Source organism: Bactrocera dorsalis, chromosome 5 (assembly GCF_023373825.1).
Source record: "Bactrocera dorsalis isolate Fly_Bdor chromosome 5, ASM2337382v1, whole genome shotgun sequence".
NCBI classification, from domain to species: Eukaryota; Metazoa; Arthropoda; class Insecta; order Diptera; family Tephritidae; genus Bactrocera; species Bactrocera dorsalis.
Genome location: NC_064307.1, coordinates 71,304,098 through 71,325,383, shown reverse-complemented (window position 1 = coordinate 71,325,383; position 21,286 = coordinate 71,304,098). Strand labels below are relative to the sequence as shown.

Below are 21,286 nucleotides of genomic sequence, written 5' to 3'. Positions count from 1 at the left end.
GACTGCGTTGCGCAGTTATTTGTGCGCGAACGTTTTGTGGCCGCAGTTTTATATTACATACAAATATAAGTACATATACTTATGTATGTACCTCAGTGTGTGTGTGTATGTATGCCTGCCTCTCCTCATCTGAGGCCTTCATGCCGCATGCATGTGTGCAATTGGCAGTTGGCTTTGACGCTTTTCCATTTTAATTTCCAACGCAATAAAACCTTGGCGGTGACAACAACAACAAATTACTACAACCACAGTGGCAACGGGCAACCACAATCATAGGTTGCATGTTGCTGCAGCTAATGATGTTGCCATGGCAGTGTGTGCGCTGGTTGTGTGTTGCAAGTGACATTGTTGCCGCGGCAACGCATTTGCCTTTAACCGCAAGCTGCTGCCACAACAACAACAGCAACAAAAGTAATAGCGCGGTTCAGCAGTTACCTGACAGTCAATTGCAGCAGTAGCAGCAACAGCAACAACGACGTTGCCAGTGCTGGCGAAGGCGTTCATCTGTGCGGTTCTGCGGTTCAGTGGCGCTCGTCTTCTCGCCTCCGCTTAACGCTTTCTTTGCCTACCATGCAGCGTTTGTGGTTTTGCGCAAAGTTGAGTTTGCTGTAAGCAGTCGGAAGCGGTGCAGTTGCCAGTTTGTGGGACCGAAGGGCTGGATGTGAGTGTATGTTGTTACAGGCTGTTCGTTGCACTCACTGGCAGGTGAAGCTCGTGTGCGGAGGTTTGGTGTTTCGGTGGCTAATAGGTAGTCATAAAGTAGCTGAAGGTGCGCGAGAGGGCGGTTCCTTTTTGAGTTAATGAGTACTAAGGGTATGAAAAGGGTGCGAGGAGCATTATTTCATAATTGGAGATATGCCTTCTTCTCATTTCGGCTTCAGATATTTGGGATTTTGTTAATTTGCCTCTTCATTTTCATGGAAGAAGATAAGTCATCTGTCTCCGAGAGAGAAGGAGCTTAAATTTGTACCGCTGTGATTCACAGAGTTTCTTCTAATATTCAAATTTGAATAAAAAAATTTCCTTTACTACCTTTTTCATTAATGGTGATCTAAGGGATTCATGTCGAATTAACTTCAGAATATGTGCAGCTAAAATGAAGTTAATGGATTTGTTATGTCTTTCATACAGTCACTGCCGAAGCGAACTTTTCAGTCGATTTCCAGCAGTGCGAAAAATTTTAATTTTGATACCCTTTTATTCAGTTTGAGGCGAGAATCGGTTTTAAAAGTGGCAATATATCCGATTCTCACCCCAAGCAGCATAAAAGGGTATCTAAATCGTATGAAGGTACATGAATTTTAGGAAAATATGTTTAAATATCAACTAGGTGCAAAAAAAAATGTTAACATCATCTGCATCGAGGTTATAATATCCCGCAGCGTTGCATTTATTATAGCATAAAAGGGTATAAACCGCTTTTGTATTTGTTTTGATGGGTCAATTTGGATGGCAGCTATATGCTATAGTAGTCCGATTCGCACATTTTGGCTGTGGATTGTAGAGTTGGCTTGATTTATAATCCATACAAAATTTCGTGAAGATATTTTATCAGCTAAACAAGTTTTTCATATAAGGATTTGAGTTTGATTGGTCAGTTTGTATGGCGGCTTTATGCTATAGTGATCTGATCTGAACAATTTATTCACAGATTATTCCCCTATCTTAGATAATAATCCGTACTAAATATCGTTAAGATATCTTTTCAAGTAAAATTGCAGTCCATAGAAGGACTTGATTTGAATGGGTCAGTTTGCATGGCACCTATATGCTATAGTGGTCTGATCTTAACCATTTCTTCAGTATTTGCAGCATTGCTAAAGAGAATAGTTTTTGCCAAATTTCTAGAAAATGTCTCGTCAAATGAAAAAGTTTTCCATAGAAGGATTTGATTTGGTTAGGTCAGTTTGTATGGCAGCTATATGCTAGAGTTGTTCCATTTTGGTGATTCTGAGAAATGAGCTGCTTCTAGGATGTATGCAAATATTAAGAAAGCTATCTCAAAAATTAAGGAACTAGTTCGCCTATATACCGTTGAACAGGCGGACCGGACCTGGCAACTTATCACTAACCAATATATAACCATTTTATAAACAAAAAGAAGTAGGATTCAATATGTGTGGTTTCTTTATATCGTTTTACCATCATAGCCTTCACTTGTTTATTCATAAATGAGTTCACTAACCCAACTTAACTTCACTTTTGATATCCAAATCACACCGGAAATATCAACATAACTACTGAGCTAGTAATAATGAATCGTACAGATAAAATTTCGCAAAACCAAAAACAAAAACGACAACAAAAAGCAATAAAAATTTATGCACAAGTTATTCGCACAAAAAATATCCTTTAATTACTGTTTATATTAAGTTATTAAATAGATTAATCCGTCATGTTTTAATAAATTACTTTAAAAACTTTTTTGTTTGAAAGCACTAAAAAAAAGTTTCTGCTTCAAATATTTGCACATTTTCCTTTATTACAATTAAGTTTTGCAAATGAAAAATTAATTATCTCCATATTAACGGGGCAAACATAATGAATGGCAAAAGCATTTTGTTGTTTAATTGTTAAACAACATCATCATTGTCAACTAAAGCATGGAAATATGCAACAAAAAATAATTTGCAGTTTTAATAAATTAAAATTAGTTTGCAAAAACTTTTCAACATGTATGCACAGCACATAATGCAGAAACAAAATTTTTAATTAATTAAATTAATTACGCAAATTTTGAACAAAAACATATGTATGTGTAGAAATATATAGAGAACTGCGATAAATAAGGTAAAATAGTAAAGCAAACAATGCTGGGCATTATGAGTGCATAGCGTGCAGCTAAGTGCGTCCGTATGTGTGACAGGTTTTGTTTTATATGACAAGCGCTGGTAATTGTGAGCAATTCGATACACAACTAGAAAAAAGTTTTGATTTTCCAGCAATGTTTTCCAGTAAGGTATACAACCTTTGTGAATTTAAAAAATCGGCTTCTTTTGTAAATACATTAAATGTATATACAGCTATGGACAGAGATTTAGCGCACTTGCATTCATAATTAGAAATATTACCGTTACTTTTAAGAGAGCGATATTTTCATGAATTTGTTATTAGTAGATCAATATTGCTTCTGTCGCCTCTTTAAATGCGTGGAAAATAACCGTTATCATTTCCCCTCAGATACCGTTAATTTGTTTTTGTTACATTTCCTCATACATTCGTTGGACAATGATTTAGCGCACTTATAGTTTTCGGTCATTAGTTGTGTTTGGTCCAACAAAGAATTAATCTCAGTTGTGAATTTGTATTCAATAGTTTTAGTAATATTACAAATTTTAATAAAATGGCTAGAGGGAAATACTGTTCGATTGAAAAAAAGAAAAATTATTTGGGACCTTTACAAAAACGGTACAAATCAAGTAAAAATTGCTCAAATGGTAAAATGTTCAAGAAAAATGGTGTACAATGCCATCAAAAATGTTTAAGAGTGATCCAAATTTGTTGAAACAAAACAAAGTTCGTAAAACTCCCCCTCGCAAAACAAATCCCCGCGAGGATAAAATAATGCTTAGAAAGTGTAAAGCTGATCCTTTCAAATCCTCACGCGCGATTATGGCCGAAGTCAGTGCAGAATTGGACTTAAATGTGTCAAGTAGACTAGTACGAAGACGTTTAAATGAAAATAATTTGTATGGACGTGTGAGCAGAAAAAAACCGCTATTGTCGAAAAAAAAATATTAAAGCGCGTTTGTCATTCGCTCATAGCCATAGATCAAAAGATTTAAATTTTTGGAAAAGGATACTTTTTACGGACGAAACTAAAATAAACCGCATTGGTCCTGATGGTAAAACATTTGTACATCGTGAAAAAAATCAAGCAGTCAATCCAAGGTACACCGTAAGACCGTAAAGCATGGGGGAGGAAATTTAAAAGTATGGGGATCGTTTTCATGCCGTGGAGTTGCACCCCTAGTAAAGATTGAAGGGAATATGGATAAATTTACATACCTTAATATACTGAGGAATACAATGGAGCCATATTCCTATGATATTATGCCTGTAAACTGGATCTTTATGCACGACAACGATCCCAAGCATACAGCAAATGTGGTAAAAAAACTGGCTTGCGCAAGAAAAAATTCCACTTCTCGATTGGCCAGCGCAAAGTCCTGATCTAAACCCGATCGAGAACTTGTGGAATGATGTCAAAGAAAAAGTTGGGCAAAGAAAATTTAAAAATTGCGACGAACTTTGGGCAGGAGTACAGGAAGCGTGGAACTCTATTCCTTTGGGCAGATGCCAAAGGTTAATAGAGAGCTTGCCACGCAGATGCGAAGCGGTGATAACGAATAACGGTTATTCCACTAAGTATTAACCAAGTTACATATAATATCAGAGAAATTTCACGCCACGTGTTAATAATATTTATTTTTCCGTACTGATCTTTTAAAGTGCGCTAAATACTTGTCCAAGCCAATTTTGACTTAATAATGTAAACTGAACAAAACGTTGTATTTTTATTATAGAAAACTAAGAAATTTTGGACTACTTTAGTTTTTAGTGAGGTAATAAATAGTTTTTTACATTATAACGATTCTACTTTCTTTAAATATAACATTATTAAGCATCATATTTCACATTAAGAAAGTGCGCTAAATCTCTGTCCATAGCTGTATGTACATTTGAGCATATTCTCCGAAAATTTTAATTTTAAGTAGCAAGTAATTTCACTTGAAGTAACTATGGTAGCCACTTTTTGAATATGAAGCTTTCCTATATATACAACTCTTTTTGTAATATTTTATTTAATTTCTTCAAATAAAAAAAATTGTTGCACTTGCTAAAAAATAGTTAAAAGCACATTTTAGTATCCAATTCTCTCTGCTGTAAATGAATTTAGCCATTTCTAAATATATTTACCCATTTCAATCACTTTTGACTGTTTACTGTTAACGCATCCATCAAAATTTGCTTTATTTGCTTTTTTTGTTTGTGGCTTTCCAGTAATTTGAATTAATTTCAAATTTATTAACATCAAAACTCACTAAACTCAGTACAGCCTGCAGCTAGTTTGCTAAGTCTGTCGGTTGGGCAGCACAATATAATATTTTAACATACTTTTAGGCGTAAAAGCTTTTTAGGCAACAAAATGAAGCATGTCAGCACATAAATATATATCAAATAATACTAGCGTTATAACAAAAACAATATAATATATTTACTTAGAGCTCAAAAAAACTCATTTGCCTAAGTAAACTTTTCGAACACATATTTCTACTTAGCACTTTAGTGAGATGGAAGAGTAGCTGCTTAGAAGTCGGCAGATAAGAATTTCGAAAGTTATGCTGTTTATCAAATGGGGTGCGTCAAGCAAACAAAAAATAATAATACTTTAATTAATTGAAGCACAACTTCAAAAAGCCTTCAAAGTCATATCGAGCCAAGAAAGTTGCTAGATATATATAGTATATAAAAGAAAAATTTTTAAAATAGTAAATTTGTAAACCAACCTGAGACTGAAGCAAGTAAACGTCACTAAGAAAAAAAACATTCAAGTCAAAGCAAAAGCTAGTCTCACCAGCGCATTCCCAACGCGCAGCTCTCACACACACACCTCAGGGAATATGAAAATATAATTTTCATGCCTTGCTGTCTTGAGTTGGCATAACGGCAGAAGTTTACACAAGCGCCTAATTGAACACAGCAAAGCGCTAAATATCTCTTCGTCCGGCTCTTTCAACGCACTGTCCGGCAGCAACTTCTAAAAAGTTGTTTACATTCCTTTGCCTTTGATGTATAGGTTATGTTGGCCTCTGGTGTTTTGAAATTAACTTATCATAATCCATCATGAACAGCAACAGCAGTTGGTTTGTTGTGGAGGTGGTTGGAAGTATGCTGAGGGCTTTGCTTGAACTAGACCTAAGTAAATGCTGCGAAGAATGCGACGAAGAAGAAAGGAGAGAATAATTGCATAGAGATAATGTTGATATCCACAGGTGTAGGTAAAGGTGGCGTAAAATAGTTTGAGAGAAGGTGCTATAAGAGTAGTGAGTTAGTGTTATCTATTTTGGAAATGCTTTTCTGAACTCTATATATTTTTAATATTTTTAAAAGGTATTAAATGTTCGATATACGAATTGACAAAAATTGTGAATCTTTCCAAAGTTTTTTCAAAGTTGGTCAAGAAATCATAAGATAGCGCAGGACTCAGTCTTCAAAACAAAAGAAATCATACATCTTTCAAACTAATTCATATGCAAATTCACGATGATGACAAATGATGCTCTATATTGAGTTAAATATATATTTTTTGAGCCTTAAATAGGACTCATCATTGCATTCGATTCGACGACAACAGGGATACCAAAAACGAGGCCGGATTTTTGGTTTTTAAGCTTGAAATGGGACTCATCTAAGAATATAGATAGAATACGAAGCTGGATGCTGAGTACTGAGCCGGATTTACTAGAACAACAACAACTTCGGTTTTTATATTATTTTTTGCGTCCCCAGAGGATAAGTTTTGATACACGCGATGAGGAGAAGAAGAGTCTACCTCTCTACCTGAAGTCATTATACAAACATTAATAAATAACTACAAAGGACACGAAGAGCAATGTCAAATACCTCAAAGAACCTTATATATACTACCTTAAATATACAACAGTAACTACGTATTCCCACATACTAATTGAAAATAAATTCACGCACTCAAAACCCTAAATGTATACCACATAAATCACCACAGCGGCACTACTAACCCGTTTTGCTAAGTCTCGGAGAATTGAAGTCTGTTCTTAATGCCAAGTGCTGCGTGGAGCAAAAATGCCTACCTAATGAACAGTTGTGAACAGATTAACAAGTTCACATGCCCCACATACTTAACACATGAAAAGCGCTACAATTACACACAACCAAACACTCGCATCGGTATACCACAGGTCTAAGCATCACCACATACCGTGCCGCAGGATTGTTGGCCAGCGAGGAATTGTAGTGTGGTTCTAACACGAATTCGATTTTACGGTGAAAATAAGCGTAAACGTGGCTAACAAGTAGTGCTAGGATAAATGCACACATATACATATGCAAATTATTGCGAACGAGACTCACTCACTTGCCGTTGGGGTGCGCTGCAAAAGCAAGAAAAACGAAAGCAACTAACTTGACCAATGCAAACATAACAAAAATAACGTTGAAGTTATTGTGCATGCAAATGATGGGTGTGGTGGTAGCTTCCCTCCACGTAGCATGAAAAAACATGACTCGCAGATTCGTTGCATACTTGGAGGCGTTGTACGTTGTTAGAGCTTAGCGTGTGCGCGGGTGTTGGCCACTACATATACACGTACGCGCGCATAACTGTAGCACAAATTCACAGGAAGCTGCAAATGGACATTGTAGCCAGTCAGGATTTATGCTAGAACATTCATTCCATGGCTAACGGCTAGTCTGTGGGCTGATAAAGCACGACGTAGCGGGCCGGCTAAAGCACAAAACAGTTGTGACACTGTGGCAACAACGATTTAAATTCCCACTAGGGATTTTTTAATTGGATTTTAAAATGCTGCTGACGCGCCCCACACAATCACCGATGCATACACTTAAACACATACAACGTACAGGCGAACAACCCATGGCATCCATATAGCCTTTGGCGCTTTTGCTGGCGCACAGAAAACATGGACTGAGCGCAGCTTAATGCAGCCTTACAGGCACTCAAAGTTTCCTCGACCCGCTGCCGCTATGGCCATTTATGTCAATTTTCATTTGTGCCACTCGCACATGTTTGTATGTGTGTGTGTGAGTGTGCATTCACGCCGGTCACCAAAATGGCTAACGGTTACTGTAAAAGATGGACACAGCTACGCTTTCTCCACCCGCCACTTATTCTCTGCCACTAAGCATAAAGTAACTGTGTGTCTGTGTGTGTGCGCGCTGTCGGTTTGACGTTGCCGAGCTGAACAATTTCATTTCAACTTGGCTGCAAGCAATTTTTCATACAACAAACATGTGAGTGTATGAACGGCGCAGGAGTTGGGGCGACGGTGCGCCAGCAGAGCGACGAATGTGGCCAGCGTGAACATGTTTTTCAACGCTAAAATGGCAATAAGCATGAACTCAGATTGGATTTGTGCGACTGTCAGTGCAGGGATGTGTGAGCGCGATACAGACGAGGCTTAAATAACGATGTAGTGAGAAAAATGCTGTGTTTAATTAAATAATTAGAAATAATTCGAATAATTTTGTTAAATAATTACAGCAAAAAATTATTGGAAATGAAGGCTAAGCAAGTTTTGCTTAGTTAAGCGGGAAAAAATATGAGAAATAAACTCAATCCTGCTAACTTTTGAGGTAAATGAGCGGAATGTATAAAAAAATGCTGCATTTGTACTTCAATTTAAGCTGAACCTCAAATCCAAACGTAAATATGTATATTCTAAAAGTCAAACTTATACTCGACCCCATAAATAAACTTCCCACAATAAATTCCAGAACTCAAGCGCCAACTTTAATTAAATTAAAGCTTTGCCATATAATCTAAAACTGAAACTAGCTTCTCAAATTCATTTTTTTATTTTGGAGTTAAGCACTAAGCACTTAAACTCAAAGTTAAGCAGGCGCATTTTTTTTTTTCCTCAGATAGATCTTGAACACCGCTTAGTGGTTCAGGTAGTTTCACAAATTGTTTCAATAAAATTTATGCCAACGATTTTAAACACCACTTTTATAGAGTTTATGGAATTTTACACTATTTTTAAAGCCCTTCTTATGGGCTCGACTTTAGACACCTTTTATTTAGTGTTTATGGAAATGCTATTCTTTTTTTCAACAAGATATATTCAGTCGGTTTTAAACCTAATTTGGCTCTCATAAACCTCATAGTAAAAATTTTCTATAAATAAAGTCAATATCTTAAGCATCCTGTAAACACCAATTACTTGAAGATTATGGTACAAACTTTCACTGTCCTGTTTGATACACTATAAAGTCAATTTCTAGCTGGAGAGTCATAAACGCCTTAACGAGAACCTTCGAAAGATACTCATAAACTCAGTAAACCCAAGTTTAATGCGGGACATTTTCGTACAAAACCCTAATTTTCCTCAATAAAAACTCGTAATTTTTCTGCGTGTACACCGCAATTACCGTTAGCATTATGACCGCATACCGATGTTTTGTAATCGTTAGCGTGAACAAACTCGCCAGCGCGTCCGTTGGCGGTTTTAATGCTGCGCCAAATGCGAAAACCTCGCCAGCGCACATCTATCAGCCTACAATTTCATGTCGCAACTCAAATTATATTTTTCCCTAAACGCATGTTGCTGTTGTTGTTGTTGTTACAGCAATGAAATGCAATGCCTTGCAGCGCTCACTCGCTTTGGGCACTTTCAATGCGCTGAAGTAATTTTTAGTTAATTTTCATGTTTGAGCGCGTTACAGATTGCAAGAAATTAACTTTTGCCAGCGCGTTGCACGCGCGCACAAACACAAGCTACACAAGCGCCGCCAAACCCATTTAGTGACAGTTGCATATGTGTATGTGTGGGCGGGTGTTGTCTTTGGTCAGTCGATTCGCAATGCATGATTGCCTGCAACCAATCGCCAGCAACATGGTCGCACACCAGTGCGTATGAGTGATGCAGCTAATATGAGGCGACTTTTCCGAGCAAACGCAAAGAGTGTTTGTGCCTATGTTGCTGTGTGGGTGTGTTAGTGGGTGGCGCGGTGGTTGTTGGTGTGTGAGTGTGGCGGTGTTTGCTTGTTTGCCGCTGTTGCATAATTGCTGACATCGTATAGCCATTGCGAAATTTGTTTTTGTTATTTGTATGCAGTTGTTGTTGTTGTTGCTGGTTTTATACACATGCCTGCACACAGTAATGTGCACTTTAATTGCCTTGGATTGTAATATACGCGAGTGCACACACCCACCAGCCCCCCGGCAGCCCGCCGTCCACATCTACAAAGCTTTAATTAGCGGCATTGCCATACCAAATATTATGCGCTCCAGCGCTTTGTATGTGTGTGGGGTGCATATGCAAACAAACCGATTGCGTTACAGCAAATCAAGCGCATGCCATGTAATTGAGTGCGCGCGCGTGTTAAATAAAAATATGCGCGAAAATCTCATTACTTTGTCATGCAATTTTTTGCGGCGTCATTTTAGCCTCTCTTCTCTCCTCCTCTTGTTGTGTTTTTACTTTGTTTTGAGCAATTAATTTTGTTGGCATTTCATTTGACTTTGGTCTCGCGCTTACGCATCATTAGCATACTTGATTAGAAGACATTGCGAAGGTTGATTTGTTGGCGAAGTTCGACATGGCGGATGAGTGACCAACTCTGCACTTAAAAATGTTTAGCAAGCGTGGTGTATTAATAAGTAGGGAGGATGTATAATAGTAAAATGATCCACTAAAGAGTAATTATTGAAATTTTTTTGGGAAAAAAGTTTTCTAAGTAAAAATTATGTCAGTTTTTTTAAGAAATGCACTACAGGGATGTTATTTAATTTTTTCCGACAATTTTTTTTCTAAGTAAAAATTATGTCAGTTTTTTAAAAATTGAGAAATTAATTTAAAAAAAATTTTAACTTTTATATTTTTCAGTAGCTTTTGCGTTTTCTTAAATTGATTTATGGAGAATAACCTAGAAATTTACCTCAGAGAGGTTTTCGATAAAATTTCCTTGGAAATATTTGTTTATAGCTTTCATTAAATTTTCATCAGAAAATAATATTTCTTATCACTTTAACGAATAATTTTGACAATAGTCACGTTTTATAAACAAAATCGATTTTTCTATTGAAAAATTATGGACAGATCAGTCTAAATTTCCATAAATAATTAGAAAAAATTGTAGTTTGACCTTTTAATAAAGGTTTTTGAACAAAGAGATTTGGGTTTTAATTTGAAATAAAACTTTACAGCTTGGTTTTGTATAAATATATATTACTAAATAATAGTTTTGCGGTTTTCATGTATTAAAATATTTTATTTTTTTATTTAATATTTCAGTTTTGTTTTAAGTAAATATTTGCTAATTAAATACTTTTTTAGTGGGTTTTAAGTAGTGACATATTTTAATTTTTTTTCATATTTTTCTTTGGATATTATCTTTATAATATCTCCGTTTTTTTAAATACTTTTTCAGCGGTTTTTAAGTAGTTCAGTATTTTTTTAGTTTTTTTCTGGCAGAATTTGTTTTTCTTTTCCACTTCAATTAGTTTAGTTCCTTTTAATATACCTCTCTTTATTTATTAGCACCTGTTGCAAGCTTTGATGCACTCATTATAAAGCAGCTTTAAGGCACTTCAACGGCCTTGATGGCTTACTCTTTCAATTAGAAGTAATTGCGAACTAAGTAAATGAGTCTTTCCTTTGCAAGCTTTGTTACTTTTTTATAGCTTACTACTTTGAGGGCCATTCGCTAGTATATTATTAAATAAAGTACATAGAACTATGTATGTATATGTGTTATGGAAGTAGTGTACTCAAAGTGTAATCTTTTAGCTCATTATAGCACACTTAAATATCAAACTATTCAGATCAGTTACGTTAGTAACAAATAAGATGTAATTATGATATTTATTATATAAATATATGTCTTCAGTAGAGAGCAAGTTAAATATTAAACTTGTTTTATGTTTTTATTTTGCTTAGTTCCTGCTTTTATTATATTTTTTTTTTATATTTTTGAACAAAATATAATACTTTAAAAGAAGTGCAAAAAATACACCAATTTGCTTTTCCTGCCAGTCACTCAGAGATCACCCAGCATCACTTTGCAATACGCTGCAGTTGTTTATTTATATATACTCCGTTAAACTCCGAAAACTTTATTTACACAATCAACACAAGCATTTGCACTCACTGTTCATTCTAATTTGACTCTTTTGCTTATCCCGCAAGCACGCTCTAACTCATCCGCTATGTTCTCTGTACTCACCCTTTTATAAATTCATGCACTACGCTGCCATTCACTCAGTTAAATTTTCAATTAATTAAAATAATTGCTTCATTTCATTGCCTTGTCCTGCTTGTCGCCTGATAAGCAGTTCCCGTGTGAGCTTTTTAATGCACTACGTACTCACTTAGCGCTTATATACATTATATACATTTCTTCACCTGTATTTACTGCTGTTAATGTGTGTTTGCGCACTTGTTGTTTATATTTATCTGGTAGGTGTTTGTATATACGTGTGTGTTCGTTCACTTTTTATCAGCTTGTCAATCAGCTTTTACAGCTTTTCAACTGGACGCAGTTTTATTCATTAGTTGGCATTAAATCCTTTTACTTGGGCTTTTCGAAAATTGGAAAATGGCGCTGTTAACGGCTTTTACTCATTTGCATTTATATAGTGAGAGCATTGTGTAAAGTGCGAGCATAAGTATCTGCGCTAAGATACTACAATCGGTATGATACTGGTATATTTGACACTAGTTTGAAACTAGTTGTTAATTTTTTGATTTGGGCGAATGCGTGTTTTAAATTTTATCGATAGTTAATAAATAATAAATAAAATTGTAAGAATTAATTCTATGCTTACATCTACAACTAGTATATTACTAACTAGTTTGGGACCAGTTTCACACCAAACTAGAATTTTTGGAATACATTTGTCTTATTTTGTATGCTGAATAGCAATTCTAAATTTTTAAAACACATTTCAAACTAGTTGTTTTGTAACTAGTTTCTAACTAGTCCTCTAATTATGCCAACTTATTATTTCTGACTTTAAGATTATTCCTACAATATTATTTCTGACTCAGTAAGCAATAAAACGCGTTCGCTGGCTAGTTATTATCTGTTTGCTTTGAAATTAAGCATACTTTTTAGCGTTAAGGGAGTGTAAGTACTAAACATATTTTTGTGCGTTTGAGATAGTTTATTGCTTTGTCATTTTATTTTATTTTCATTTATGACTTTATGTACATATGGGCATATAAAAATTGAATTCGTTACATTATTTTGTTTAAGTGACTATTCGTCAGCAATTACTTTAATTAGAATTTCTATATATTAAGCTTCATAAGAAACTTTTTATATGAGCATAATCAAATTGATGAATGCTATCTTTGTTAGATTGGTGTGGTGCGTGGGTTGACTGCCCCCCAAAAGCATTCTTTGTAGGTGCGCAAATTAAATATTTGCACCTTATTAATACTCACTAATTTATATTAAAATATATCGACGAAGATCTATGGTCAAAATACGTAGTGCTTTAAGTTACTCAGGGACTTCAAACATAGCTTAGAGATACGTAGCATACATTTTTGTGCAATTCATTTTGTTTTTTGTCTTTAAAGTGTAGCGCATTTTGTTTGAAAAATTAGAATTGCTTCACAAGTGATTTCATTGTGGCTTTTGATCAAAAAATTGCTTTAAGAGCACAATTTGCGATTAGATATCTGTTATAAATTGGTTATAAAACAGTTATAAAACAGTTATAAATCGTTTATAGGTCAGTTATAAATTTTAAGGAAATACAAATTGCAAATATTTTATGCCTGTTTTTGATTTACGGCCCAAACATAATGCCTCTATACTCTAATTTAGAATCTTCCAGTGGAAATGCCAGAAATTTAACGCCGTTTCGCATTCCAGAAATGTAACGCCAAAATATGTGACTATCAATAACACTGATCACGGTCCAGTAGCGACGACTGCTGTACAACCAATACAATGGAAATAGACCGGCCATTTACTAATATACCCTACTGTTGGTGTCATTTGCTAAAGAGGCCTGTCAACACAAAGCAAGGCAAACATTGACCAAAAACACCGAACACCAAAAAGTAAACAGCAAACAAATAGCACACAGTAAATAGTATTGAAAAGTGTGTAGTAAAAGCAAATGTGTGCAATAACAGATCAGTGTAAATACACAAACACACACTGGTACATTAGTACAAACTGTTTATGCTAGCAGTTTGTTGAAGCCTGTTTCCAGAAGACCGGCAAGCAAAGCCACTAGTCGGCAAATAGGCGTGAGTCAAAAGCCTGCATGCAAGCATAAACTACAACCGAGTGTGGTACGGTTGTGTCCCAAAAGTTGTAAATAGTGTAAGCAGCGTGTTTAAAGTAGACGCTTACAGTTACTTATATGTCCTTTTGTTATTTATTCGGGCTGCTGGAGGAACAAAGTCACAGTGTTAGTATTTGGTTGACTGATTCAAAGCGCTTTGCTATTGCTTACATTACCGCTATTGTTGTTAGTGTCGGTGTTGCTGCTGTAAACACTGTAAACACAACAAACATGCCACAGACAGCATGCAGCAAACAACAGTTAGTTGTGTGTGTTGTTGGCATATAATAACAACAAATGGAGGGTATTACGAAACATTGAAAATATCAAGCCGAAATCGCAAAACACAAGCTAAAATGTCATATACACACACAAACACTAACACAAAAACACTATGGCACACGCACACTAACTCTGTACGAAGCAAACGCATTAAATGCGACGCCTGACTGCGCTGCTGTTGCTTTTTCAACACAATAACACAAATACTAAGTAGTGAAATGCCAACAAAACTTATTTGGCGACAATGTTTAATGACATTGCTTTTGTTGTTGTTGCCGCTCTGGTAGTTTATTCGATTATTTGTGTTGCCTCGACTGGTTTTTGTGTCAATGTTGTGTGTTTGTGTTAGCCACTTCGTACTTTTTTGAGGAAAATTTTCTTAATTGATGTTTATTGCACAGACGTGCCAGTATTTGTGAGTGTATAAGTGGTACAAAGAGGAGGAAGCTTTTCCTTTTATTTGCTCACATGCATTTGATGTTTGTGTGAAAAGTGGAAGGCTGGGTTTATACACATTAAAATTTACTTGAGTGTGTGAAGCATACAGGGTGTTTAATAAGTTGCATCATAAAAAGTTCACTTGAAGCATACTTTTCGGTATTGGTATAGCAAATGCAAATGTTATATGCATTTATGTGCTAAAAATTGCATACTTTCGGGGGTTTGATAAAAATATTTCCCTTTTTGGGTAAAACACTCTTCAGTCAAAGTCTACGTTAAAAAAATTTGTAAAGTTATTTATTGCAAGTGTACTAATTATATTTTTTGAATACTTTTAGGATCTAAAAATAGCATTTAGATAAGCTATGAAAGTTTTATGTGCTACATTTATAAAGAAAACTGTGTTGAGGGTGTTTAAATACATATTCATATGGGAAAATTAGCATACTTTCAGGGGTGTGATTATAATTTTTCCCTTTTTGATTCAAGATGTTGTATTGACTTGCAAGTCGTAGACTAATTTAGCATTTTTTAAAAATTAATTTAAGTAAGTGTACTAAATACAATATTTGATTGTATACTTTTAGGATTCACTTGCAATTCAAAGCCTGTGTAAAAAATATTGAAAAATAATTTATAGGCAAGTGTACTAAATACAATATTTTATTGCATACTTTTAGGACCTGAAACTTGAATTGAGGTAATTAGTCATTGCGTTGTTTTAAGTAATATATTTACCAATAAATTTGTATTATGAGGATTTAAACACATATTCATATAAAAAAATTGCATAATTTCAGGGGTAAAAAGTATTATTTAGTTTATTTTTTATTGGTTCAAGGGATATATTTACATATGAAGTATTAAAAGCTTAAAATAATTTATATCTCCGAACTATTACCAGACAATTATCGGAGAATATTATAAAATATATTTGCCTTGATACATAAATATGAAAAAGGAATGAATTTTTCCAAATTCAGAAGAAAATACAACCCCCCTTATTCAAATTTGAGATTTTTAAAATATGCGAGAATCTAGAATATTATCACACTTATTAAATAAATGACAAAAGTCTTCCATAGCAATTTCGGTAGATTATATCATATTTTCATATTTATATGCAATTATTCAGACAGGTAACATTTTTCCCTTGAAGTAAACTCCAACAGAAAAAATTACAAAAATCAAAAACCGAAATAAGTTCTCACAAACCATAAACTGCGCCGCTTTCGACTTTTAATTCACAAACTGTTTGATATGCAGCAACTGTACGCAGAGGCAACTCAAAACGAGGTAACAAAAATTTACTTATATAAGTAATATAGTACCCTTACCTATAATTCATATTATATCTATCGTATTAATAAACAGTGAGCCAAGGCAGCAGATATTTCTGCCTGCATATCTAAAAATATAGTATATTTAGTCATACCTTCGAAATAATATTATTTTAACTAATACACTGCCAACAAATATTTGTATATTCACAAACAGTATTTTTTGCATTTCTTTCCAACAACGTTTTACTCATATAAATAAATTCCCACATTGCCTGCTGAGGCAATAGAAACTTTCCGGCAATATAGACCTGTTATTAAGTCAGTCAAGCGGAAACAGCACTGCACATACCTGACTGCCCAACTGCCAAGCTGCCTGTCGCAACACACACAGCCCACGTGCAGTGGGAAACGCTTCGTGATGATCAACATCATCATAGTCTTGTCACACATCACGTTTATTTGCATAGCAGCAGCAGTCAACTTGCCAACTTACCTGGGTGGCTACTGGAATTTTGTTATGCAACAATTTGCTTGCCGCTCGCAAATCAGTATGCCAAAAACTACATATTTGCTCAGAGCGTTGTGTGCCGAGCCCAGTTGAGCGAGTGCGCGTAGAAAAAAGGCATGTCTATGCCAACTGTCACTGCAGCAAAATTGAGTTTTTGCAGATGAAGTGATATGCAAATTTTTTGAAGCACTTTTTTGCGATTTTTTGCGCTTTTTTCGCAATTTGTTGGTGTTGCTGTATGCAGTGCAGGAAATATTATGTCAAAAGTGAGTTGAAAAATAAGGCAAATAGCGAAAATCGTGTGAGTGGGTTGTTGTCTTTGCTGCCGAAAAATTGCTATATCAAAATCAGCCGCTGTGCTGCATGCTAAATATATACAGAAACAACAAAAACAACAAATATGTGTATGTGTGTACTTAAAGCAAGTAGCAAACGCTGTAGGTAAGTGGCTGTACTCAATGCTTTGGTATGCATGTGTGTTACGCTTGAGTATGTGTGTGTGGATGTTGGCGTGCGTGCCTCCTTTGGTAGTATATTTGTAACTTTTTTTGTATCTGTATGTTAACCACTTGCCGCCTATGTGTTATTTTCGGCATTTTTCTGCTCAACTTTCACAAAAACTACACACGTACGCATTAATTTTATTTACAGTCAACTACAACATTCACGCTTGTACAGTTGCATTCCCAAAGGTGTAGCCGAGCGGCCATCAATTGCCACAACCACAGTTGTGCTGAGTTAGTAGTTGTCTAACTGACTAAATAACTGCCTGCCGGCAGACATATACTTGCAACAGAAATATTTTTTTTCTATAAAAATTATCTCGGTGAACATTAGGGTGGTTGTTATTTTTTTTGCACTAAAATACCATTTGTTTAAAAACAAAAAAAATTTATTTGTATCATTCTTATTTCTAATAAATTTTGGCAACAAAAATGCTGATATATTTAAAAAAAATATTGTTTAAAAAAATTGTGAAAATTTTCGTTTTTAAATTATTTTACCCCAATTCAAAGTATGTAGGCTGTTAATAATACAAAAAAATTTATAAAAAAACATTAGTAAAAAAAATTTTCTCCTGAAATGTCTCACCCTAACTTAGCGCATGTAGGCGTTTAGCAGCTGTCTCATATATGTGCGCCTAAGTGCCTCTTGCGTTGCACGTTCAACGCACTCAATAGATACTCTTATAAATAAGCATACTCCCAACTACTTAGGCACACTTGCCATAATTACACATGAGGGTATAGTTTATTTTCTGCTATTTATGTATTTTTTCGGGCTACCCACACTGCTTCATCTTAGTTTTATAATGTTTGTATGAACTTCGCGCTTCAGAGCAACTTACAATGAAGTAAAAATGTAATAAATTTGTTGTTGTTGCTTGGTTGTAAGAAAATAAATGTAGGTAACTTAAGAATCTTGTTAGTTTGATTTTGGTGTCTTTTTGTAGATAATTTAATATATTTTAATACAAAAAGTTTTAATTGGTACAGCATGTATGGGCTTTGTAAGTTGAAGACTGGGAAAATCGCTTATGAAAGCAGCCTTGTGATATGTATTCAAGAATTTCATTGTTTGTTTGTTATATTTTTCAAATTTATACACCTTTTTATGTTAGATTTGCTTTATTTTTGACAGCAGTTATACTGCTATATAAGCAGTCCAAAATGTTACTCATACGCCATGTCATATACTGGACCACTGCATACTTCAATACTAAAATATATTAGAAATAACATTTTGACAAAAAGAGGTGAATTTTGGATTCATTTGGAAACATTTGACTTAATTTTAGAATTTTGAATTTTCTTTAAGAAATATTATAAAAGACTAGTGCAAGAGAGCTTAAAAATGATAAAAAATTAAATAAATTCGCAGTAGGTTGAAACCCATCGGAAACGAAAGATAAAATGCCAAATATTAAAGAGGAGGGGTTTCTGAGTTTATATTTATATTTTTGAAATCTCTTCTTTTTGATGGTATAAAAAATTTATATGTTAAAATAAAAAATTTTCTCGGAAAATGCAAAAAAGCATAGGTTTCATTCTACTATGATTTTTTTTTTATTATCCAGTATCAACGCAGTATCAAAATGGCAAAACTTAATATTCAAAAATTAATTGGAAAGCGGTTCAAAAGTTAATAAAATTGAAACAAAAATCAAACTTTTATTAGAAACATTTTTTTTGCACACAAAAGCTTTTAAATTTTTTTTTAATTTTTTCGCTTTTTGGCTTGAATGCCACGGTTATTTTTATTACCTGTTTAAGCGCGATTTTTGTTATTTTTTCCATTATTTACAGTTATTTCGATTTATATTTTTTTATGATTTCTCAACACTTTAAAATTTCCAACTCTATTACTCAGCATTTTCGCACCGTTGCATCAGCAAATAGACGTTAAAAATTTTACGATCAAAACACTCAAATTCACTGACGCTCAATAAAAGAAGAATGCCTCGAGTATGGGGGCGAGTGAGCGCTTCACATTTGCAATTTCATAACCAATTTATTTTCAATTCAATTTCGAAATGCAGCATGACCACAGCTGCGCGGAAAAAGGGACGGTAGGGCGCATGCAAATAAAACGAAACGCACATGTGTGAGTGAAGGTGGAAGCATGTGCACTTACAAGCTACACTGCTCGTATGCAATGCGCACCGAAAACAATAAAAAAATAAGAATTGTGTTTCTGGAAACAAGCAATTTGCCTGTCGGCGCTGTATTTGTACTTGTGCAGCGCGCCAACCCCTTTTGCCACAGCAACGCTCACCCGTACGCACTCATTCACTGCTTTCGCATATTTTCTATGCAAAATAAGTCTATCAGAAAACAAAAAAATAAATAAAATACAATTTTCACTTGTTGTCCAGCGGTGCTGGCGCTGTGTGGCGCTGCATGGCGGGGAACAAAAAACTTGGTTGAAAAAAGCTTGGCCACAAACAGTGAAAAGATTTTTGCTGGACAACAAGTTGAGCGCAGCGCTGTACAAATGCTGTGACCTAAAGGCTTTTTGGCAAGCGCAAATAAAGTGACACACAAGCAACAACAACAACAACAAAATAGAAAGCACTGACAATGGCAAAAACAAAGGCGCGCGCGCGGTGGGCGGTTTAAAGGGCAAGCGCCTGGTTGCGGCATTTGGTCGGCAGGTTTTTGCATGCTGTCGGCTTGCTGCTGCACGCCGCTGGCTCAACACGCAACAACAGTGGAAATTACATTTTAACCTTTTGTGTTGTTTAAATGGACAGCCGGCGGCCACCTGTATGTGTCCGGTGCTGTTGCGCAGCGCGGCAGGTTTTTTATGCTTTTTTGGTGGCTTTGTGTGCCAGTTTGATTACGCGCTGCGCCAGTTGTAGGGCAACTTTTTAACATTAGAGTTCGCTTTTATTTTTAGTTTTACTCATTCTTTTACTATTTTCCTCGCTTTTCGAATTTCTTAAACGCGAAATTTCTGTTGCTGCTTTTGTTATTATTTTTTTATTGTTGTTCTTGCTTTCTTTTGCATTTTGGGCCAACAAATTTCACTTCATTCAAACGCAATCGCGTTTTTTTTATTTTTTTTTAGTGCCAGCGGTAGAAATTACTCATCGCTGTGAAGTGTAAAGCACTTTCTTGAAAAAAGCTAAAAATGTATTTGAAAAAAAAAACTGAAAAAATACATTGTAGAGTAAAACAAAAAAATACAAATGTAAATCCTTGTCGCTGACATTTTTATGATGAGCGACAAAGTGGTTGGAAAATGCAGATAAAGGTGAAGGTAAATTAAAAAAATGCGAAAAGAGTTAAAGGGTTTGGGGTATGGAATACAGCCGAGTGGAAGGGCGAATGGAAAGGTGATTGATAAAGTAATAAAAAATAATAATACATAAAATAAAAATAAAAACTAAAAAAAATTTAAATAAAATACAAAAAATATTTTAAGTTAATTTAATTAAAAATTAGCTTGGTATGGTTTTAGGCGCATAGTATTCAAGGAAATAAATTATTTAATTCCGATTAATTAAAATAAAAATAAAAAATTAATAATTTTGAGTTTATTTGATTAAAAAATAGAATTTAAAGAAGAAAAGTAAGAAAATGAAAATTCCCATTAATTATCAAATAAAAAAGGTGTTAATTCATTTTTATGCTGCTTATGATGTACTTTTAGGCACTAATTCGTACGAGGCAAACTTCTACACGATCGAGCGTTTTAAATAATTATTCACGAATTGAGATTGAACAATTCTGGTTTCTAATTCTTTATTGGACATAAAAAAATTGTATGTTGTATACTTTAAGGCGTTCAATGGTTATGAAACAAATTCAGAAACGAACGAGTGTGTTAAAGAATTGTTTACGTGCTTAGACTGTCCGATTCTTGTTTCTAATTCTCTCATAAACAAGAAAAAATGTTAGCTTTACCTACCTCGAAGCTAAATCTTTCAAAGTGCTATAAACAACGCCATTTTTAGATTGATTTTTAGCGCTTAGCTTGTATAATATGCATTTGCTATTGCGATCGGTCGAAAAAAATAGTTTGGAGATTACAGTGGCCTCATCTGGGAAATATTTTTTGAGAACTGTAGACATGCAATGGGAAATAAGCCGTGCCAAATTTCAGATAGACATCTCAGCCATATGGTTTATATAATATACTTTACTATACGTTTTAGAGTCTCTGACATTGCTGCTGGTCGTAAAAAACGCCGTGTTATGTGAGCTAAATAGCTTTATCATCAATAAAAAATCAGATATAAAA

General features: G+C 34.7%; 1 protein-coding gene across 20 annotated transcripts in view; it reads right to left on the bottom strand.

Annotated features, from left to right (window-relative positions):
* The window catches only part of LOC105229482 (CUGBP Elav-like family member 4), an 823,207-nt gene that overhangs the window by 120,450 nt on the left and 681,471 nt on the right, over positions 1-21,286 (bottom strand). The gene's annotated exons all lie outside the window — the stretch shown is intronic.